The sequence below is a fragment of the Tenrec ecaudatus genome, chromosome 7 (genome assembly GCF_050624435.1).
Source record: "Tenrec ecaudatus isolate mTenEca1 chromosome 7, mTenEca1.hap1, whole genome shotgun sequence".
Lineage (NCBI taxonomy): Eukaryota > Metazoa > Chordata > Mammalia > Afrosoricida > Tenrecidae > Tenrec > Tenrec ecaudatus.
The window spans coordinates 11,156,991-11,182,035 of record NC_134536.1 but is presented as its reverse complement, the minus strand read 5'-3'; the positions used below and the strand labels follow the sequence as shown (position 1 = coordinate 11,182,035).

Below are 25,045 nucleotides of genomic sequence, written 5' to 3'. Positions count from 1 at the left end.
TGGTTGTACAAGAATCATCCTGAAGAAAAAGCATCATGAAAGCAATGGCTCTCGAGGGGTGGGAGTGCTCCTGTCCAAACAAGAATAGGTCGATCAAGATCAAAGGCCACAGCAAAAAATGTGAAGGAATGCAAAAGGCGTTTTGCTTGTTGACTTTCTCCAGGTGCAAAGAACAATAGCATCTGATTAAGAGAGGATTTTGAGGAAGTTAGCTAACATGTTAGCAAGAATTCTCCAAGAAATCTCCTCGAGAGAGCCCTTTCTCACCACAACAGTGTGCCTGCTCCTTTCTCTCATCCCTCGAGGGTAATTTTGCAAGAGTCTCGGTGGCAAATCATTAAACATCTGCCTGAAACCCCAATTTGGCTCCATTTGATATATTTTGTTTCACAATATTAAAATTTTTTAATCGTCCATTAATTATTTTGATGTAGTGGCATGTGTAACTTCCCAAGGCCCGCAGTTCTTTAGGGATGAACTTAATGACTGGTGTCATTGTTTACAGAAGTGTCTTGACCTTGATGGAATGTATGTTGAGAAATAAGGTTTCTGGTTTTTATTTTTATCTTTTCATTCTATGTCTTCCACAAACTTTTTGTTTATATAAGAGGAGGATTCAAAAATTCTAGGAAAATAAATGAAAAATCATTTAATTTTTCACAAACTTTAAAAAATACCTAGAAACACATGTACATACATACACATATGTTGTTGCTGTTGTTGTTGTTGTTGTTAGACATCATCAAGTCCACTCCAACTCGTAGGTACATATTCGACAACAGAACCAGGCACTCGCTGTTCTTGTAACATCCCCGTCATCCTTGTTAGATTTGAGTCCATTGTGGGAGCCACTGTGAGCAAAGGAGACAGCAGGTGGTGTATCTATAATAATAATAATAATTTATAATTTATCAAGGGTCCCTGAGGGTGGGAGGGTGGGGGACAGAGAGAACAAAGAGGAGCTAATACCAAAGGCTCAAACAGAAAGAAAAGGTTTTGAAAATGATGATGCGTCCTTCTCTAGGGACTGCTCTCGCCTGATAGCATGTCCAAAGTCTGTGCAGGAAAATCCCACCATCCTCATCTCTAAGAAGCATGTCGGCTGCACTGCCAACAAGACAGGCTGTTTGTTCTTCTGGACACAGCACCTTCAATATTTGTCGCCAATGCCATAACCCAAATGCATCAATTCTTCGGTATTCTTCTTTATTCATTGTTCAGTTGTCATATGCATATGAGGTGATTAAAAATGCCATACCTTGGCTCAGCTCTATGTTCTTCAGCACTTCAAATACATACACACATGCATACATACATACGTAGGCTATCCAAGAATTAAGTTACTTGCACTTAATTAGTTAATCTAATCTGTACATTTCACGTGGATTTATGAAGTTGTCCACTAGAGATTTTAAGTAAGCACAAGTAAACCCCTGCTTCCTGTGCTTACTGAATACTCTATCTCCTTCAGAAATTGTAAATTTGAAAAGATGCACTGATTCCATAAGGTGTTGTGGGGTGACAGATGCCAGCCCCTCTTAGAAGCAGAATCCTTGATATGCTGGGAAAATGTGAAATAGCTCACATTTACAGATGTGAAATAATTCTTATTTACAGATGAGTAAATAAGCAAAAGTGAGCCTATGTTTTGCTTGCTTATTAGGTGGCATGACACTGTGTGTACACTGTGTGCATGATTCAAAAGTTTATGGAAAATTGAATGAAAAGATAATGGAATTTTCCCAAACACCTTATGATGTAAGGAGCTAATATCCCTGGTAGAGGGGAGTTATAACTATGGACTAGGGCTGGCAGATGACAAAGCAGGTTGTAATTAAGCTAGTGCAATAGCTTTCAGAAGTCTTCATGGATGAGGGGCACAAATGATGGACAAAGAAATAAGCTTGAAAAAAAAAAAACACTAGGCATAGAGGAAGGAAACAAGTGAATGCCCTAAGGGAATTTGGAAAGCTGAAGGGTCTCTCAGTCAAGGGAAGATGGCCCTAGATTGCCATCGGCAAGTCCAGGTCATGATGTATGTCAGAGAGTCCTAGGGGTTGTTAGGCAGATAGTGAAATTTTCCATTATTATGAAGGTAGACCGCCTTCTAAAATTTTCATTTTCCTAAATTGGGGTTGGAAACAAATGAATTAGTGATAATACATTAATTCCTCTACTTGATCACCCATACAAATATCAGACAGGCATCAAAGACTGTTCATTGGTTGGTTCCCAATGAGCCACTTCTCCCTGTATTCATGCCTATGTGTCGTCCCCCCACAGTGATTTGAGGTTTGGCCTTGGGATTGGCCTTGGTCGATGAAACATGAGTAACTATGATGAAAGGAGAAGCTGGCTAAGGCTTGTCCTCTGATAGTGCTCTCTCTTGGGAGCCTGGGCTATTGTGGCAAAAGCTCACATACCCTCGTAGGGAGACACTTGGCAAGGAGATGTTGTAAGATTTTATGGAGAGAACCGACAAACCCAGTGGTTGGTGAAAACCAAGGTTTCCACACAAATGACCACCACAGAGTTTGACTGGCTAAAAGCACCACATATGAGTGAAGACTGCATCCTGGGCATTCCAGCCTCTGTGAGACACAAAGTAGAGGCAGGCCGAGACATTGAGGAATCATGGGAGGGTGAAAGGACTTGAACTTGCTGCCTTCAGAGGATAGACTCGGGTAAGTAGTCTTCAAAGATGGCCCCAACTCTTCCTTCCTTCTCTGTACACATAAGCCATTCTCCCATCAGATTTCTTTTTTCCTCCTCTTCTATGTAGGATGGTCCTGTGGCTGCTGGAACCAGTAGAAGGCAACATAAATGACATCCTGGGGGTTCAGGTATGGCTCTTAAGGGTACTTAGAGCTTCTTCCTCCTTCTTCTGGGAAAGCTGGATCATGTGGGATTCCCTTTCTGAACCCACTTTCCACACATGGAAAAGCCTGTGGAATGCCAGCCAAGAGCCCCAGCTGAACTTTCAGCTGACAGCCATCATCAGCTGCCAGCTGTGCTCATGAACCTTCTCAGATGTTTCAGCCCAAATACTCCCGAAGGACTGCAGCCCAGCCAACATCACAAGGCACACAAGGATCACCCAGCTGAGCCCAGTCAACCCAGAAATCGTGAATGATCATAAACTGGTGTGGTTTTCAGGCCCTAGATTTGGGGGGGGGGCGGTTATTATGTAGTTTTGTGTTTCCATGTCCCTGACAGGCACTAATCCTTGGGATTCAGGAATGAGAATTTTAAATTCCTGGGAATTTGGGGGAAGTCTTGACATTATAACATGTTTAAAATGCTTTCAGCAATCTTCATAATATTTACTCAGTATTATGGATAGCAAAAGAAGATGTAATAAGTAAGAGATATTAAATTTAGAAGTATTTGCAGAGAACTGTAACCTATAGAGACTACCCAAACCCAGGAAAAGCCAGCAAACATCACTAGGTAGGATTCAAATAGCATTAACATTTCGTTCTCCTAGCAAGCACTAACAGAATCATGTTTCTAAGTAGCCAATTTAAGGACTGATTTTGCTTCTAAACATGTTATTTCTTGGTACTCCACTCATAGGATTGGTATAAATTCTACTACACATATAAATGTATTCATGTTTGATCTTTTTCAAGAAGCATTGATATCACACACAGCCAGGATCTGATGCCAACCCTTCTTGCAACTAGGATAAAGCTGACAATGAAGGTGACACCTATAAAACCTGACCCCAGAGATAGGACTTGGGAAGGTTCTATCACAGGGACTTTTCTAGGTGTTTGCTGTGGGCTTAACCATGCAGGCTGAGTAGTTTAAGGGTTCGGCTGGCTTATTCTTTCTTGATACTTAGAACAATGCTTTTTAGGCCACCAGGTAATTTCCCACAGCCAGAGGACAAATGGAATAGTCTGTACGAAGAACGTAAGACCGGGAATGACTTAGCCAAGTGAGCTCCATTCCTCCTGCGTCTGAGCCTTGCTCTTTGCTTACAATGGGAGACGATCACTAGGACTGATTTTGAGATCTCAGAATGTATGCAGTCACATAGATCCAGTGTCTAGAAGGATTCCACATTGCTTTAATGCTTTAGCTGTTGCTGTCGCTGTTAGTGCTTTGAAGAAGGTGTGTCAGACCGGGTTGACCAGAGAAACAAATTCATTGAAGGGAACACTGATTTTTATTTTACAACCGGGCCTTGTAAGGAATGTGCCTGGTCCTCGGAGAAGTAACGCTGTGACGCGGCTTTCCCAAGGTACGCAAATAGTATCTTGGAAGCGGGCATGGGACTCTTGCTCCCTGCTCTGTTGATGACAATATATATGGTATTATTTTTCTTTTTAAAAAAATAATTTTATTGGGGGCTCTACAACTCTTATCATAATCCACACATACATCAATTGTGTAAAGCACATTTGTACATTCATTGCCCTCATCATTCTCAAAACATTTGCTCTCCACCTAAGCCCCTGGAATCAGCTCATTTTTCACCCTCCCTTCTGACTCCCCCCTCCCTCATGAACCCTTTATAATTTATCAACTATTATTTTGTCATATCTTATGCTGTCTGACATCTCCCTTTACCCACACCGACTTTTCTGTTGTCTGTCCCTCAGGGAGGAGGTTATATGTAGATCCTTATCATCGGTCCCCCCCCTCTACTCCACCCTTCCAGTATCGCCACTCTCACCATTGGTCCTGAAGGGATCATCCGGCCTGGATTCCCTGTGTTTCCAGTTCCTATCTGTACCAGTGTACATCCTCTGGTCTAACCAGATTTGTAAGGTAGAATTGGGATCATGATAGTGATGGGGAGGAAGCATTTAGGAACCAGAGGAAAGCTGTATGTTTCATCGTTGCTTCACGGCACCCTGACTGGCTTGTCTCCTTCCCAAGACCCTCCATAAGGGGATGTCCAATTGCCTACCAATGGGCTTTGGGGCTCCACTCCACATATGCTATTATTTTTCTATCGTGATTTGATACCTAAATCTGACGTGAGCAGGGCTTATCCAAGAATCAATGCACAGAGCGCCATGCAGCTGGATGTGATGTGATGTCCTTTAAATGGACGTGCCACTACCCATCATTCGTCGAATAACCACGATGCTCTGGCATCCAACAACACTCTTCCCAGAAAGTTAGACAAATCTTTTCAGACACGGATACCTTCATCCTCCAACGCGTGCATGTGTTTCATTTTAACTGTATACCTCTCTATTTGGTCGAAGAAAAATAATTGACGGAGTGACCTCATTTTCAGGAAAGTCACTTCTATGCCTTCCCCCATTGTCATGTGTACAATTAAGAGACCGCGAGCTCTCTGAATGGCCATGTGGATGCACCACAGCCCTTACATGTTTTTCATAGGAAAACTCTCTCTATGAATCATATTCCTCTTATTTTTAAACAGGATCTGATAGGTTTGACTATCTAGTTGCACAACTGCACACCCAGCTGTCCTCACTGGGGAAATCTCCATGCACATTCACACACCCACGCACACATGTTAAGCTCCTGAGATGCTCTTTCTCAGCATCTCGATCATCCGAGCATCAAGCGACACATTCTTCATGACCCAACTGAATTATTCCTTCCTATGTGAGACCTTCCTTTCCATGCATTACGGTACACTCTAGTATAACACAACACTAAGTGTGAGCACAGCTCATTTTCAGTATATCCCATATCCACCCTGCCCATATCTAGTTTAAATGTCACTTAGCCAATCCTGGCTCATAGCAACCCTGTAAGACAGAGTAGAATTGCCCCAGAAGGTTCAAAAGTCTGGCATTTTTAGGGACGCAATAGTCACATCTTCCTCCAGTGTAGCAATTAGTGGGTTTTGACCACTAAGCTTTGGGTTGGTGACCAAGCTCTTGACCCACTTGACAGTAGGCTCCAGGCCGCAGGAATCAGCCTGTAAATATGCCCTCAAGGAAAGAAGGAATTACGTAGTAAGTAGAGAGAATAACAGCTTGCAGACGGAAGCCCTAAATTATACCCTGAAATGAAGCCACTAGATGGAACGACAACCCTCATGACTACAGCCAACTATTAGTAAAAGGCTAAAACAAGTTCCGTAGCCTTTGTTTGGGAAGGCAGGTACACGTGAGACGCGTTGCTAAAGGAAAAGTCCGTTATCTAAAACACCTCAGCTGAGATCATCCTTAATCGATAAGGAGCTACTACCAACAATATTTACTCAATAGTGAAATCAAAAGGAATTGCGATTTCTACAACAGAGACCCTGCGCCATAACTTCAAGCTTCATGTCTACCCTCAGCCCATCTCAAAGACTGAGCTGGAAGCATCTTGTCATTTCACCAGAGGCAGATCGAAGGTGTGCCCTTTGTTAAAGTAATAGAAATGAACTGAACTGCAATAAAAACACACCCAGCAAGACAGGCAACTGGAAACAAAAGAAAGTTCTCTGTACCCGGGATGAGTGTGTTGGGCACACTGTTGTCTACAGTTTGACCCTGTGAAAGTATATGGAACTATTGAAATATGTATTCATAAGCCTAAGACTTGTTCAAATGAGCTATTTATGTTCTACTTTCAAAAGGAAATCTGGCGAGTGAGGAAGCCACACAAGTGTTGGTGCCCTCGACCTCCCTTTGCATTTAGCTTCACAGAATGACACATTTAAAATTCACTCCAGACCACACCACAAGATGACAGCACATTACAAAATCATGGTTCACTATCTTCTAAGAGAGCTAAGAAAATCTATTGTCAATTTCCCCCCAAGTGTTTCCACCACTCACCTGTCAGTTTATCCTATTGAGACAGCTTGTGTGTTGTTGCTTTGACGCTGAAAGTTAACACACCAGTATTTCAAATCCTCTCCGGGTCACCCATGGTGGGCAGGTTTCAGTGGAGCTTCCAGACTAACACAGAGTAAGAAGGAAGAGCTGACTATCCATTGATGGAAAAGTTGGCCAGAGAAAACTTTGTGCATCACTGTGGAACATTGTCTGATTTCATGCCAGAAGCTAGGCCCCCATCGTTGGGAGAGAGTCACAATAAGACTTGACAAGAATTGGCTCGTCAAAGAGAATGAGCAACTGTAAATATTCACTAATAATCAGAATGTATTAGATACCAAGTATAACTGGAGAAATTAGAAGTTGTCAAATATTACATGGCACATATATAGATCAATATCCTAAGTATTAGTGAGCCACTATGAAGTACCATTGGCCATGTTGAATCAGAGAACCACAGGGTGGGTTATCCTGGGAATGACAAATCAAAGAGTAATGGCATCACAGTAATCACCAAGAAGAACATTTCAAGATCTACCCTGAACTTCAGTGCTGTCAGTGATAGGATGATAGACATATGCCTACAAGGAAGACCCGTAACCCCTATAATTAATTATTCAAGCTTATGCAAAAGCCAATAATTCTAAAGATTTTTAAAATTAAATATTTTACCAACTTACAGTCTGAAATCGATCAAACATGCAGTCAAATGTATTGATAATTACTTGAGATTGCAATGTGGAAGTTGGAAACAAAGAAGGATTAGTACCTGAAGATATGATCATGATAATAAAAATGAAATCATGTGATGGAATAATATGATAAGATGAATCACAAATGGAAACGGAATAGAAATGAATACAATAGAATGGAATAGAAATTAAATCAGATATGATAGAATTTTGCACAACCAATAGCTTATTCTTTGAAAATACCTTTTTACAACAACATAAATGATGACTATACACAGGGACCTCATCAGATGAAACAGAACTTGAACAGACTATATCTACATAACAAGATGATGGAGACGCTCAATACCGTCAGTCAGAATAAAGTCAGGACCCAACTGTGGAACAGACTATCAATACTAATATGCAAGTTCAAGCTGAAGTAGAAAGGAACTAAATTATGTTACGGAGGGCATAGTACCACCTTGAATAGATCCCACCAGAATTTAGAAACAATATCAAGAATAGATTTGGCACATGGAACACACTGTAAATACTAAAATGAAATATGCAAAGACCTGGAGTTGGAAAGCCAATAGAAAGAATGCAGTTAGCATTTCTCAAACTGAAAGGACTGAAAAAAATTCAAGTCAGGAGTTACTATATTGAAAGATTCTATAGACCAAATATTAATGATGCAGAAAAACTCAAAAGAATGTGGATAGAATCCACAATAAAAAGAATTGTATTAAAAATTGTACTAAAAAGAATTGTCAACATTCAACCATTTCAGGAGTTAGGATCTGATTAAGCATCAACAGTACTAAAGGACAAAGTACAAGTTAACTAAAAGCACTGGGGGAAAACAATCGTCTATTAATTGATGGAAGAGCATGGAAATGTTTGAATAAACAGATGCAAACCCGGAAGCACTCACTCATGAATGTCAAGAAATTTGGAAGAGAGCTGCCAGGCCACCTGTCTAGAAGATATCAATATTTGTGCACATCTCAAAGAAAGGTGATTCAACAGGATGCAGAAAGTATCAAATAGTATCCTTAATATTACAAGTAAGTAAAAGTTTATTGAAATAAATTATAATCGTTGCAGAAACACATCAACTGAGAACTGTCATAAATTCAAGCTGGATTCAGAAAAGGACATGGATGAAGGCTATCAAGACTGATGTCAGCTGGGTCTTGGCTGAAGGCAGAGTATACCAGAAAGATGTGCCTGTGTTTCATTAACTATGCAAAGGCTTTCAATCATGTGGATCAGAAAAGAATTATGAATAACATTGCAATGATTGGGAATTCCAAACACTTCATTGTGCCCATGTAGAAATTGTACATAACCAAGCAGCGGTCGTTCAAACAGAATAAGGGAATACTGCCTGATATCAAAAAAGGTGTGCATTGGGTTGTATCCTTTAATTATACTTATTCACTGTGCATGCTGAGCAAATCATCCAAGAATCTGCACTAAATGAAGAAGATTGGAGGAAGACTCATAACAATCCCTGAGAGGCAGATGACACAATCTTGCTGGCTGGAAGTAAAGAAGAACTTACTCATGGAAATGAAAGAGTACTACGGACTCTCCCTGAAGAAAATGAAAATCCTCATAACTTGACCAATAAGTAACAGCGGGATGAATAGAGAAAAGATGGAAGTTATCAAGAATTTCATTTTACTTGGATCCATAATCAATATCCACGAAGTAGCAGTCGAGGAATTAAACCACTGGGCAAATCTACTGCAAAAGACCTCTTCAAAGTCCTAAGGAGGTCACTTTGAAGACTGTAGTGCGCCTGACCAAAGCCATGTTGTTTCTGTCACCTCATATGCATGTAAAAGCTACACGGCGGATAATAGGTCTTAAGAAGAATGGATGCATACGAATTCCACCAGTCTCCAAGAATGCTGAACATACCATAGACTGCCAAAAGAATGGCCAAGTCTGTTTCGGAAGCAATGTAGCCAGAATGCTCCTCATAAGTGAAGATGGCAAAACTTCATATCACCTACTTTGGACATTTTATCAGAAGGAGCCAATTTGGAGAAAGACGTCTCCCTTGGTAAAGCAGAAGGTCAAAAAGAGGAAGACCCTCGAGGGGACGGATGGACAGCAGCTGTGACGATGGTCTCCAACACCGCACCTACTGTGAAATGGCGTAGGACCGGGAGTATTTTGTTCTCCTGTACAAGGGTCACTGTGAGTCAGCGCCGACTCCGTGGCACTTAACACTGACAAGAACACTGTGTGCTTGACAGCATCATTTCGGAAGTTGCCATTTGAATCCAGCTGCAAGCCTGTATTTCAAAAGGAAATGCAACGTTTGCATCTGAGACCCATTCAAGTTCAATATGGTGGCTGTACAAAGAAATCACCTTTGTGCTGACCATGTTGCTTAAATAGTCGCCTCTGTGACTGCGCCTGCACCTCTGGAGCCTGGTTTCAGCAGGGGGCGCTGGGTGGAGAGAATGGCAAGGAGACAACTGACCGAAGTCTTGCATGCAAGGAAGCAGCACACTACTCCCATCCTCCACGACCCTCAAGGTTAAAACATACTTCCTTTCAAAGTCACCGCCGTGGGCAGACTCATGGCAGCTATGCAAAGCACACTCCGGTCCTGAAAATCTGCCCATTGCCACAACTTTCAAAGGAAGAGTGGCTTTAATCTCCAGCTGATTGTCAGACCCAAAGAAAGGTATGCCGGACTGTAGCTCGGCCAGCCCAGGCTGGCTGTGTTTCTGAGAGACGAGCACGCTGACACCCGGTCTATAGCAAACAGCTGAGGCTGCACAAAGATAAGCCTGTGAGGCTGAGCACTTCATAGCAAGGTCAGAGCAATGGCCAGGCACCATGGACATGCCACAGACAGCCCTCCCACCCCACCCCATCCCCCTCCCCAAGTATCTATCCAACAGCTGTCACCCCTGAGACAACTGCCTAATGTGTGTCGTTGTGAGGGGCTTTGCCAGAGCCCTCTGTAAGGAAAAGAATGGCTTAGTTCAGAACAAAAAATAATAACAATAATAAGCCAGCAAAGCCTTCTCATTCATTCTAAGACCACGATCCAGGATGCGCAGCAGAATGAGGAAACGTCCTCTGGAATCTTCGCCTTGACCCCCCACAGCCTCTGAAGCAGCCCAAGTGCACATTCTAGGGTAACGGATGTTGCCAAGCATCACCGTCACTGAACAAGAGGAAGGCCTGGACTTGCTGTCTCCGTGCTTGGGGCTCCCTTTCTCTAGAAACTGGCTGATCCTCGTCAGTAGCAGCTGTCCGAAGGCTGTCAACTTGAAGGGTTTTCATTTTCCTTATGTGTCTGACTGGAAAGAAGATTGAGAGGCTCATCCAGTCCAAACCCCACTGTGCAGATCACCAGGGCACTTGCTCTCAGGCCCACCATGGCCAGGCTCCCTTACCAATGACTCCAGCTAGGTTTAGTCCCAGCACTAGAGGGACGAGTGGACCACTGGACGGCAGGAAGAAAGGAGAAGTCAGGGTGTTGCCTCGCCTTCCTCGGGGTCAGTAGGACCCCTGAGCTAAGACTCCAAGTCTTGCCAGACAACATCTCTCTCCATCACATTTCCTCTCTCTGCAGCCCCACTGTGGTTGTAGTACCAGACAGAAGGTCCGCTGTGCCTGGGCCCTGGAAACACCACCTTTCCTGTTTTTCCCTCCATCCCTGCGACTGTAGATGCTTCTTGCACACACTAAGTTCCGACTTCCTCGTAGCTTTGTGGTATCAATGCCCGGTATTAAATCTCCTCCATCTACAATACCCAGAGTGATTTTAACATTCTGGCTCGAACCACAGTCATATATATTTAAGACACAAGTCTTTTCTTCCATCTTTTCTCTCAGGTTTGTTCAATGCTTCCAAAATGTGGGACTTGGTACTTTCCAAAGAATTCTAGTCCTAATAGATTAATATAGAACTTCCTTCTGTTGTGTCAAAACATGCTACACATGCAGCCACTCAACATTAGACGGCTCAGCAAACAAGGTAACCAAACCCAAACTCACTGCTATCCTGACTCACAGCGACCCTGCAGGACAGGGTAGACCTGCCCCCGGAGGGGGTGGGGGCTCCTAGGATGTAAATCTCTATGGGATTAAAAAGCCTTATCTGTCTCCCGTGGAGCACCTGGTGATTTTCAAACTATTGACCTTGCAGTTGGTAGCCCACCAGGGAACCCACTACTTTATGAGAGTTCCTTAATAATCAAAGTAAGCCAAGTTTACTTGTGCTCACTTATCTGTAGTAAACAATTTCACATTTTCCACCACATCAAAGATTCTGCTTCTGGTATGTCTGCCAGGTCTCTCTCCCAGCCCCACAGCACCTTCCTACAGAATCAAAGCCTCTTTTCAAACTTGCAAGCCATGGCCCAGACAAAGGATCCAATAGGAACAACACAGACTTACTTGAGTTATTAAAAAAAACAATCCCACAAATGGTTTCACCGCATCTATTAAGGGAGAAGCACATGCTTACCTTGCTTATCTGCTCCCCCTTGCTGTGACCTACCGATTGGAGGCTAGAGCTTCATCTTGTGGTCTGATTTGAAGGTACTTAGTCCTTCCTGAGATGCCCCCATTTGGGATTCGCTCCTGAAGCTCCAAACACTGACGCCTCAAAGCACCCACTTTATAAAATTACCAAATTACCACATTAGAGGAGAAATGCATTAAGCTGCTATCAGTTAAGAAAATTATAGTAGGAATGTGTCCTAGTTCTTTCCTTACAACTGTTCATTAAGAGAACTCTTTGGAAATGAGGTCTTCATGAAAGGGTGGCTGGGGTTTGGAACAAACTAGAGTGGCCCAGGCTGGGGTTGGGGTGGTGGTGGGGGCGGGGGGGACAGAGGCAATGGGAGCAAGGTCACTGGGATTTGGAAAAGAGAAAGGCCAGAGGATGCTGGTGTGAAAGGACCGTCTGAACAGCAATACCTTTGTGGCGATGGCCTGGCCTGTTCCTGCTCACGGTCCTCTGTGTTTCCCTCCCAGGCTTCCCTCATGCCCTTCTTGCTTCTCCATTTGGGCAGAGAGAAGATGCAGTCCTGCTAACCTTCACCCCAGCCAATAGAAAGAAGGAAACAGCCAATAAAGTTATTATTTGCATTTCTATGTGCAGTTCCTGCAATTTTTAGCATATTTCATTGGTAAGCACTGCAGGAAGTTAAAACGATAGTTCAAGAAGATATTTCATCTAGCTGCCCTCTTCCCAGAAAGCAAACAGATAATAAAATAAATCTCATCAGCATTCCTTTTCACTTAGCTGAAATTAAATTTTACTCATCATGGGTAAGTGGCTAATTACATGTTTAGTGTAAAGAAAATTCTGAGGACACGGCCTTATTTACTTTCTTCTTGTGTCAATAGACGAGGGGACATCAGCATTCAGATGGAGGTGGCAGCGGCTGGTGGGTGGTGCCAACTTACCTTTTAAGGTCTGGATTCAGAGCAAAGCACAGCAAGCAGTGGAGATGCTGGAATTGAATTACCTTCAACCCCAAATCCAGGCAATCTGCCCATTGGGTTTAAAGCAATGGCAAGTCATGCTAGAATTGCTTCTAAAATGGATTGATTCCTGAGGTCTAAACGTTAAACAGAAAAGAAGACAAGAAACGAGCGCTTCCCCGTGCCGGGCATTTCTTACGCTACAGATCCCTCCTCACCAGCCCACGAGGCTAATATTTTGTAGACCCATTTCGCAGTGGTAGCAACCAAAGCTTAAGATGCTAAACCACATTCCCAAAGTCAATTAGCCGGTCCACACACCAGCACAGGCACCGCCGACCTGTCAGCGGAGGCCGGGGAGTGACCACGATGCTGACCGGGTTTCGGTGGCGCCTTCAGAATCAGAGAGGCCTGGTGATCAACTTCTGAAAATTCGCCAGGAAGAGCCCTGTGGGCCACACGGTCCTGGTGCGCCTGGGCTCGCCATCAGCTGGGCGAACTTGACAGCAACCAACAGTGGTCTGGCGCTTGTGCTCTCCTTCCTTCAGTTCTGTGAATGCCTTCACCAGAGCTCTTGTCTTTTTCATTTTTTAATCATTTTATTGTGGGCTCATACAGCTCTTATCACAGTACATACAGATATCAATTATATAAAGCACATTTGTACATTCGGTGCCCTCATCATTTTCAAAACATTTGCTCTCCACGTAAGCCCTTGGCATCGGCTCCTCATTTTCCCCCCTCCCTCCCTTCTACCCCTCCCTCATGAACCCTTGATAATTTATAAATCCGTATTATTTTGTCATGTCGTACATTGCCCGACGTTTCCCTTCACCCATTTTTCTGTTGTCTGTCTCCCAGGAAGGAGGTTATATGTAGATCCCTGTCATTGGTTCCCCCTTTCCACCCCTCATAGCTATTTTCAAAGTCTTTTTCTGTTAAATCTGGCATCTGGTCCCTTTCACAGGCAGTTTCTATTGCCTGTCATAACCCTGACGCTTTCCATGCCTCATCTTCTTATTGTGGGTAACATGACATTTAAGTATGGAAGTAGTACCTCTGGCTATTGGTCTCCCAGCTGCAGAGTGAGCTGGTTATGATTGCTTGCTTGATTATTGCTTATTGACTGGCTGGATGTTTTTAGTGAAGTCTAGTCTTTACTATCCAACTGGAAATGTCAAGTCTCTGCTGCTGCTGCTCACGGGCTCTGACTCCCACTGGCTGGGCAGTGATATTAACTGGACAGGCCCCCCTTAACATCCAGCTGTTAAACGCCACTAACTTCCAAGGCCATGCTCTTGGTTTTCAACAGTGCTCTGTGGCTCCGTAGAAGGCATAGTTCCTGATATTTGTTCTGACCCCAAGAGGGTTCCTATCAGCTGCCCTATTCACTGTCCTCATCTGCAAAGTAGCCAGCCTACCATCGAGGCTGCTGCTGCTGTTAGGCACTGCGTACTCAGTTCTGACTCACAAAGGCCCAACCTACAAGAGAATGAAGCACCACCTAGCCAGGTCCACCATGGTCCTCCAGGTCCACCATGGTCCTCCAAGTAACCTCCTGGCATTTCAGCACCAGAATGGGCATCTTTATGCAGCAAATTTACCTAAGCAAGTCATCGCTTGATCTCTTGATTGTTGGAACATTGAGGAGTTGGTCTTGCTTGGATCCACCATCAATGTCACCAGCTACTATATTATAACCAGGGATCTAGAACCAAGGGTGAGGACAGTGTAAGCTTCTCTCTGGGAAACCCTCCTGCTGTAGGAACTGAGCACTTCAGGGGGTGGGCAGCAGTCTGAGGTCATCTCAGCTTGCCTCTCCTGTATTGATTCATGAGCTGGCCAAGCGTAATCAGAGCCTCTGTATACTTAGCGCCCAGTCCATGAACGGGGGGTGGACAGCAGAAGCGAACAGGACTTAGCCTCGGCAGCAGAGAACGGGAGGTCTGGTGAGAAAGGTTGAAGTCCGACAACTCTCAAAAGGAAAGCGATTCAACAGAAACTAGAAGAGGTCGCCCTGTGTTCTGAGCTGTTTTAGTCGTCCATGACGTCCCTACCTCATGGTAACAGAGAAGAGCAGGGAGGGAACATTCTTGATTCCAATAACAAAGACGCCTTTACTAGTAAGCATTTGTAGAGGTCCCTAACTAGATGCTTCCTCATTTGTTGTTCGCCCTTAGGACAATTTCAATGGCTTTAACTGAATGATGTTTGCTTTGTTTTGTTTTTTTAGTATTTTCACCAGTTCCCTTGCAGAGTGGCTCAGCTGCTGCCATGTCAAAGGTGGATCCCTAAACATCCCCTCCCCCCACCCCCATGTCACCTGGGAAGGAGCCTGATGGTACTGCGGGCTACATGTTGGGCTGCTGACTATAAGTTCAGTGGTTCAAACCCACCAGCTGATTCATGGCAGAGGGATGAGGCTACCGGCTCTTGTCAAGATTTATAGTTTTAATCCCCTCACAGGAGGGTCTCGGGGAAGAGACCAGACAGTCAGGGTGCAGTGCAGCACTGTTGAAACGTACAACTCTCCTCTAGTTCTTTTTTAAAAAATCATTTTATTAGGGGCTCATACAACTCTTATCATAATCCATACATACATCAATTGTGTAAAGCACTTTTGTACATTCATTGCCCTCATCATTCTCAAAACATTTGCTCTCCACTTAAGCCCCTGGCATCAACTCCTATTTTTCCCCTCCCTCCCTGCTCCCCACTTCCTCATGAAACATTGATAAATTATAAATTATTATTATTTTGTCATATCATATACTGTCCGACATCTCCCTTCACTCACTTTTCTGTTGTCTGTCCCCCAGGGAGGAGGTTATATGTAGATCTTTGTAATTGGTCCTCTAATTCTTTAATGCTTCCTCCCCACCACTATCATGATCCCAATTTTACCTTACAAATCTGGCTAGACCAGAGCATGTACACTGGTACAGATCAGAGCTGGAAACACAGGGAATCCAGGACAAATAAACCCCTCAGGACCAGCAATGAGAGTAGTGATACCAGGAGGGGAAGGGAAAGGTGGGAGGAGAAAAGGGGAAGTGATCACAATGATTGACATATAACCCCCTCCCTAGGGGATGGACAAGAAAAATGTGGGTGAAGAGAGACATCCATCAGTGTAAGACATGAAAAAATAATAATTTATAAATTATCAAGGGTTCATGAGGGAGGGAAGATAAAATATGAGGCGTTAATACCAAGGACTCAAGTAGAAAGAAAATGTTTGGAGAATGATGAGGGCAACAAATGTACAAATGTGCTTGACACAGTAGATGTATGTATGGATTGTGATCCCCAATACAATAATTTTTTTAAAGATCCGCAGTTTTAGAAACCCTCTACAGAGTTATTATGAGCTAGAATTGACTCAATGAGAAAGAGCTTAAGGGTTTTGTTTTGTATGTGGCAGTTGTGAGTGGCGGGGGAGACATCAGTTATGGAAGATTCTCTTGAACAAAACTCAAAACTGTTCAACTTAATCACAGCACCGGTCATCCCTCACCTGTTCGGACTGCCTCACTTGGCCTTATGCCCGAAAACTGTCTGGTTCCAAAGCCACCTCTTTGGATGACAGACCTCCCATATGGTAGCTGGTTTCTGAGTGCTATGTCACTCGGGAAAGCTTGCCAATCTGAAAGGCGTTGTTGTATACAGCACAGTGGCAGAGGGAGCCCTCCCTGCAAGGTGCTGAGGGAAAGAAGCAGACTGTAAGAATCACAGGATTGCTAATGAGTGTTGTGCGTTGAATTCCCCCAGCGCAGAGCGGGACCTGGGAGTATTCCTTTTTCACTCCGAATAAAACATAAGTGCACATAATTCCAAACAAATAGAACTTTCCAGAATTAGTAATGCTCAGATGAGCCGGTGCACAACTATTCCAGCTCCCGATCGCTACCAGTCGAAGTTTATGTTTATGTCATTACACTTTACTTATAGCACACTCCAAACAAGTGTGCCCTGTTTCTGAAAAAGAGACTTTTCTGGCTCCTCCCCCCAAACCCACCTTGAGTGGGTTTGTCATATTAATATCCACAATTTATATTCAATTCATTTCCTTTTGTAATTGTTCTGAATTTTATCTGGAAACAGAGTTAAATAAAGCCTGCTGGAATCTACAGATCTAAAAGTTATCACCTGTAGTCTACATATTATAAATAAAAAGAAACAAAGTAAATTATATATAGCTACAGACAAAGTCTCTTCCCTCCTTTGTGAAGAATTTCATCACTAAAAAATAAAGCATAGTAATGAATTGTTCCCATTAGAACACACCCCCAAATAGTTTCTCTCAGGTTTAGCATCCTAGTTCCACCCAACGCTATCCAGTCCATTCTAACTCAACCCTATGTAGGATTTCGCAGAGTTAGTTGTTGTTCGGGGTCATACTGGCTGTATTTCTGGTTTGGGGGGTTGGAAGGGGGTTTAGGGGCGGGTCGTTTGACCACCTTGTTGCCATTAGCTGAGGATGTCCTCAGAAACTGCCTTAGCTCAGTGTCCACAGCCCAGGGAAGACAAGCGTTCTACCACGGTCTCCAGCTTGCTCATGGATCTCTGGTCCGCTCCAGATCTCCCGTGTGATCAGTCCACGGCCTTGAACCTCAGACTACAGATCTTTACAAGCGCAAACAACTTTGTTCTCCTTCTGTAGTGCAGTGAGTGGATCTGAACTGCCAACCTTTTGTTAGCTAGCTCAATGCCTAATTCACATTGCCAACAAGTCTCCTTTTAACACTAGCTATAATACTTTTATTTAGAAAGATCGCTAAGATGGTTGAATTACTTTAACAACTAGTTCATTTAGTGGGGGATTTGGGTCTCAGAATGGCAACATGGGTACAATTCCAACTTCTGACATAGTGATCCTTTGTCTTCGTTTTTCAATAGAAAAAAATTAGACCGTTTGCTCCTATAAGGATTTTGTGCAAGTCCAGGTAGACTAGCACCAGACACACGTGTGTGTGAGGAAGAGTTTACATACAAGAGCACTTGAGAACATTGAGAAAACATCCCAGCCCAGTCCAGATCAAGTCCATAAGTCTGCTATTAGCCCATATGTCTGATACCAATCTATAAAGTCCTCATCAGACTCACGAAACACATGCAATGATGCCAAATGCAGGAAGATCACGGGCCAGTGGGTAGAAAGTCTTTGGATCCAGTGGCGTTGTAAGCATCTCAATGCTGGCAGGGATCTCCACGTGGTCTCTCCAACTCCTAGGGCTGCATCAGGGTAGGTCCACGTGGCTTTTCCTCAGATAGGTCCCGCAGGAATCAGCCTTGTGAGTTACAAAGTCTCCCAGGGAGTGAGCAGAGAGTCTCTCCTGCCTCCAAGGAGAAAAAAAAACAGATTTCCCAGAATCCTCAGGGGAAGACCATGCCCACACAGAGGCCTCATTGGTTACATCCTGACTGACTGCCTAGACTCCACCCTACACTCTCAATCTTTAAATTGACATCAGATTATTTAACTACGACAGATTAATAGTTTTGGAAACCCAAAAGGCCATTCTACTCTGTCCTATGTCATGTCTATGAGTTGCAATCAACTCCACGGCAGTGAATTTTCAGGCTGTAATAATGGTTGCCAGGTTTTGATGATGCCAAACCCTCTTTGGGGAACAAGGTACTTAATTCTTTCTTGCTGTGTTTCTGCAGTCTATTTAAGAATACAGAGTCCCCATGCCACTTGAAAGCTGACTATGAGAAAGTACTAGAACTTGTGGCACCTATCAAGCCAAAGCTGCCACGTGAGGAATCGTATCGGAATATAATTTATATCATGTTGCTGGAGACTACAAAGCTTGGTTTATAAATAGAGGTGGGAGATGGCGATGCAATCCAGAGAGTTCTGGTTTCTCCCTCCTACCGGTACCTGTTCTGGACTGCAAATGTGCACGCAACATTTACCACACCTTCCCAAAAGGCAGACGGTCGTCATTTGAGTTTCCTCCTGTGTGTGTAAATCCAATATGATTTACAGTCAGATAAAACCAGAACTGATCTCTCTTCTTGGCTCACAGACCACGTCGTCTCCATTCCACTCTGTTCCCCCATCCTGTTTCTTCATTTGGCCCCTGCCCTCTCACTCCATCAGTTTCCCTGCTGAACAAAGCAGCTGATTTTGTAAAACTCTCACACCCCATTAAAAACTTCCCTGGTTTAGCCTTTGGAAATTGTGTAAGAAGAATTGTGGAGGCTCAAGATCCTATCTCAATATTGCCCCCAATTTTAAATATGTATCAGAAAAACCTAGAATCCCTTTGGAAACGAGCCAGTCAATGGGAGAAGACAGGAACGGATGGTGGGTTGACAAACTGAAATTGTCACTTCTCCTGGAATGAGAAATAAAGGTTCCCAAACTCTTCACACAATAAAAAATAACAAAGCATAATAGATGTCGTCAGTGCCTCTCCTCTTACCCTGACCATTTGAGGTAAATCACTTATATGGCATGTGAGTAGATTTACTGTGCCCTGCAGCTGTTTTCCTTTGGCTCAGAAGCCCTCTTGGCCAGCCCACAATGTGGGATGGAAGTGCTCAGGAATTAGCACTTCCCAGGAGGACCTCCTACCAATGTCCAACCAGGGTTGGCGAATAAAGACTCCAGCTCCCTCTGCGCTAACCTCCTTGAGCTTTTCCTGGGAGGGTTATGTTCTAGTTGTCCACAGGGGTAGCTGTCCTCACACGACTTCTGTTGGCCACTTTCTCTCCTCTGTCTTGCTTCCCCATACCCCTTCCAGTACCTTCTTCGCCTCTCAATTAAACGTGTTGTGTTGTTAGTTGCTGTGGAGTTGGTTCGAACCCATAGCGACCTTAAACACAACAGACCAAAACACGGCGTGGTCCTGCACCAACGTCACAATGGTCCCTATGCCCCAGCCCATTGTTGCAGCCACCATGCCCATCCGTCTCCTTGAGGGCCTTCCTCTCCCTTGCTGCCCCTCTATCCTACCTAGCATGATGTCCTTCTCCGGACACTGGTCTCTCCTAACAACATGTATGAAGTATGTAAGAGGAAGTCTCACCATCCTTGCCTCAAGGAGCACTCTGGCCTTGCTTCTTCCAAGGCAGATCGGACTGTCCTTTTAGCAGTTCATGGTACTTCCAATAGTCTCCTCCAGCATCGCAATTTAAATACATCGAGCTCCTTCGAGCTTCTTTATTCAATGTCCAACTTCCACATGTATATGAGGCAATTGAAAATATCATAACTTGGGTCAGGCGCAACTTAGTCCTCAAAGTAACGCCTTTGCTTTTCAATATCTGGAAGAGGTCTTGTGCAGTCGATTTACCCAATGCAACATATCTTTTGTTCTCTTGACGAGTCTTCCATGAGTGCTGATTGCACATCTCAGATGAAATACTTGACAAGTTATATATTTCTCCGTTTATCATAGTTTTACCTATCGGTCCAGTTATGAGGATTTGGGCCTTATTTATATTGAGTTGTAATCCACACTGAAAGATGCACGCTTTGATCTTCGTTAGTAAATGCTTTGAGTCTTCCTCACATTCAGCAAGGCGAGGAAACTTGTTTCTGCAAACAAGTTATATTTAAAGAAGTTTAAATACATCACATCACATGAAAGCTGAAGGGGGGGCCAGTTGTTACTTCACATGGCATCGGGCAGTTGTGGCTGTGCAGCTGCAAGCGCTCCAGCTAGCTACATCCGTTTGAAATGTGCACCCTTGTCAACTTTAACACGGATCGAAGATTGGCCTCACATTCTAGCGATCTTTGGACACCCCCTAGCTAGGATATATCTGGTCAAAAAGAACCAAGACCTTGGTGGCAAAACCAGAAGCCCTGTCACCTTACCGGAGGAAAGGGGCTGATCTCCTAAGGCCCACCCCCTTGTCTGGTTGGCCGCAACACCAGGGGATCTTTCTCTTGCTACCAAAGCGTCCCGCTAGTGGCACAACTGCCTCATCCCTTCCTCCCCACCAGAAGCCGGCTGTACAGGTGGTGGATGCCATTTTCTGAGGGCAGGGGAGTTACTGCCCAGACATAGCCATCTGAGAACTCGGGCTCTGAGCTTGGCTGAAACATGCTATTGTTTTGTTTCAGACTGGGCACTGCCAGGCACCTACTGCTCGACCTGTTTCAATGAGGGACTTCAAGACTAGACAGCATGGCTTTTTTCAGTGTACTGCATGTAGGGGTTACACTAGTCCAAGCTAAAAGTGGACCCCAAATGGTTCCATCATACAAGCTGAGGTTTTAAACTTGTGACAAGGGACAGGGGGAATTTTACTACTCATTGCAAGGAATCCTCACCTAAGTTTCTGTGAGCCACAAGCACTTCAACCCATGACCCTGCAGCTGGTCGTCCTTCACCAGTCCTATCTCTACAAGGCACTGGCCTATATTCTTGCGCTGGTCACCCTGGAGCTGAATCCCTTCTCCATATTCTGGATGCTCCATCACAGGACCATTGCAGGCAAATTTCTTCTTACACGCCTTCACTAGCTTCTTTGTGTCGTAGTCATCAGCGATCCCTTGGACAGTGGGAAGGGTCTTCCTGCCGTTGCGCTGTTGAATTTTTATATGGAAATAATCCTCTGGCCCCGCAGGCAGCAGGTCATCACCCTTACTTGCATCAGCAAAAGGGTGGAAAGAGTTGAGGTTCTGGATAACGGACATATAATACGATTCCTTTTCCTCAGTGGAAATGGCCTGCGGAAGGTGGCAGCTGGAGAAGGTGGGCAGGGGGGACAGAGCGTCAGGAAGCGAGGGGGCTCATGGGCTTGTCATCTGTATATCTCAGGTTGTTCATAAGCCTACCTCCAATCCTAATGCCTGGATTCATTTTCATATAATCCAGCTTCTCTGACAATGTGTTCAGTGTACAGATAGCATAAGTATGGTGAGAGGATACAACCCAGTCACACTCCTTTCCTGATTTTAAACTATGCAGTAGTCCCTTGTCCCATTTGTACCACTGCCTTTTGATCCCTAGAGAAGTTCATCATGGGCACAATGAAGTGTTCTGGAATTCCTATGCCTCCCAAGAATATTCACAGTCTGTTAGGATCCCACACAATCAAATGCCTTGGAATAGTCAATAAAACACAAGTAAACATTTTCTGGTATTTCTGCCTAGAAACAAGAGTCATTTGACATCAGCAATGATTTCCCTTGACCTGTGTCCTCTTCTGAATCTGGTCTAGACCACTGGAAGCCCCCTGTCAATGGACTGCTACAACCATTGTTGGACAATCTTAAGCAAAATTTTATTGGCATGCAACATCAGTGATATTATTCTGTAGTCTGAGCATTGTTTTGGGTCACCATTCTTAGAGTGGGTACAAATATAGACCTCTTCCAGTAGCTGGCCAAGCAGCTTGGCATAGACCAGTAAGTGCTTACAATGTTTCAGTTTGTTAAAAACATTTCCCTTGGTATCCCATCAATTTCTGAAGATGTTCTTGGCCAATGCCTCAGTATGGCTTAAGCTTCTTCCTTCAGCACCATTGGTTTGTGCTTACATGCTACCTGCTGAAATGTTGACCTATCAACTAGTTCCTTCTGGTACAACTAGCTCTTTCTCTGTATTCTTCCCACCTTCTCTTGATGCTTCCAGCATCATTCAGTGTTTTCCCATAGAATCGTTCAAGATTGCGACTCGAGGTGTGAATTTTTAATTTTTTTCAGTTTCAGATATGCTGAGCATGTTCTCCTTTGATTTTCTAATTCTAGGTCTTTACATATTTCATTATAATATCTGGCTTTGTCTTTTCAAGCTGCCCTTTGATATTTTCTGTTCAAGTCTTTGACTTCATCCTTTCTTCCATTGCTTTAGCTGCTCTATGATTAAGAGCAAATTTCAGAGTCTCTTCTGAATTTTGCATGGGTGATTGTCTCAATGTTCTTCCACAGCTAATCAAGTCTTCTGTCATTAGTTTTCAATCTATCAAATCTGTTCTTGAGATGTTCTCAAAATTCAGATGAGATAGATTTAATGTTGTATTGAGGCTCTCGTGGGCTTGTTTTAACTTTCTTCAGCTTTATCCTGAACGTACATATGAGCAATTGATGGTCTGTTCCACAGTCAGGGGCTGGCCTGGTTTTAGCTGCTGATAATTGAACTTCTCCATCATCTCTTTCCATAAATGTAGCCAATTGAGCTCTGTTAATTCCATCTGGAGAAGTCCATATGTATAGTCACCTTTTATATTGCTAAAAAACAAACAAACAGGTATTTGCTATGACCAAGTTGTTGTTCTAGCAAAATTCTTTAATGTGGTCTACAACTTCATTCTTATCACCAAGTCCATGTTTCCCAATTATTGTTCATTACTCTTTGTTTCCAACATTTGCCTTCCAATCACTAATGATCACCAATGTGTCTTGATTACAATTAAACTAAACTATTCCATTAAACTGCCCACACTCAAAATCTCGATTCTTCTGAAGAAGCCAAACTAAAACATGGCACTAAATGGAGCTAAAGGCAGACACTAAAAATCTATTATTTCCTACATGATATATAAAAAATAGGAGGAGTAGGAAATGAAGAGGGATGCGGAAAAGAGAAACAATATCCCAATAAAAATGGACGGTACTCAAACCAAAGCCACACCCAGTGCTGCAAATCAATTCCACTCAAAGCATGCCTACTGAACTGACCATCCCTACTGAACTGACCATCCCTACTGAACTGACCATCCCTACTGAACTGGCCCACTCTCCAAGGCTGTGATTTTTTGTTTTTAATCATTTTATTGGGGGCTCATACAACTCTTATCACAATGCATATATCCATCCATTTGATCAAGCACATTTGTACATTTGTTGCCATCATCATTTTTATAGAAGCAGACTGTCACATCTTTTTCCTGAAGAAGGATTAGTGGGTTCCAATAACCCACCTTTCAGCTAACAGCCAAGTGTTTAACCATCATGCTGCTGCCAGGGCTTTCTTACTATGCTCATAAACAGCTTAGATTCCTAATCATTTTCAAAAATGTGAGATACTCTTTCACAATTCACCTTCACAAATGGCATGAATTTTTCTCAGTGGAACTGGATGTAGAAAATGCTGTTGCTTGTGAATTAATAATGAAGAGGCAGAAGTGTCATCCTAATTTGAAAATTGTGGTAGTTACACAATTTTATACGACTTGATAAAAGAATGAAGGGGTGGAGTCTAACCTGTCAATCAGAACACCACTTGATTGATCCCTCCTTGTGGGCGTGGCCTTCTCATGAAGATTCTGGAGCTTCTTCTTCTTCCCTGGAGACAGGACTCACTCTCTGCTTTGTCTTCCTGCTGACAAACCACATGGAGACATGTTGATGGCAGTCAGAGCCCTGGAGCTGAAGGAACCACGTGGAGACCCACACCAGCCCAACACTGAGCTGTTTCCACCATCACTAGCACCGCAAGACTTTTCACCCACTGGCCTGTGATCTCCCTGCATTCAACAACATTGCATGTGTTGCATGAGTCTGAAAAGGAATTTATAGACTTGTATCAGACATATGGGCTAATATTGAACTTAATATCTTGATCTGGAATTGGCTGGGATGATTACTTAATATACAATTACTCTTTGATATAAAATAAATGAGTGACTCTGCATTTGTTTCTCTAGTCAACCCGGAATAACACGAAAATGATTATGGGTGATATTTGCACAACACAACACAATGAATGTAACTGGTAGCACTAACTTAGACACTTGAAAAACATCCATTTGACAAACACTGTTATATACTTATAATAATTTTAAAGAAATGTTCTAACACCAAACGTGGATGGCTAAGATTCATTGTCTAATAGCTCTTTTTCCTACATTTACTTAAAATAGAATTCTAGCTTTTGTCATTTTTCAGATCTACTATTTTTGTGAAGAAACCGCATGTTCGCTTCTACATGAGACTGGCTCACGCAACGGGCTAGCCTGCTGTACTTGGCAGTAAGTCATCTTCTTTCTCTACTCTGGGTGCCTTTGAAACCAAACTACTGTTGATAATAACTGTCACAGGGCTATTTCAACAGTGAGAATTCAATACAGGGGATTGCTTCAGCAAGTACTAGTTGGAGAAACATTGAGGCAACTTCAAGATGCCTCTGCCACTCTTAAGCCTAGAAAAGAAAGCAAAGAACAGATGGCGAG

At 43.4% G+C, this 25,045-nt stretch overlaps 1 pseudogene; it reads right to left on the bottom strand.

The window, feature by feature from the left end:
• Positions 1–21,200: 21,200 nt before the first annotated feature.
• LOC142453143 (eukaryotic translation initiation factor 1 pseudogene) lies at positions 21,201–21,566 on the bottom strand (annotated as a pseudogene).
• Between the last annotated feature and the right edge of the window lie 3,479 nt (positions 21,567–25,045).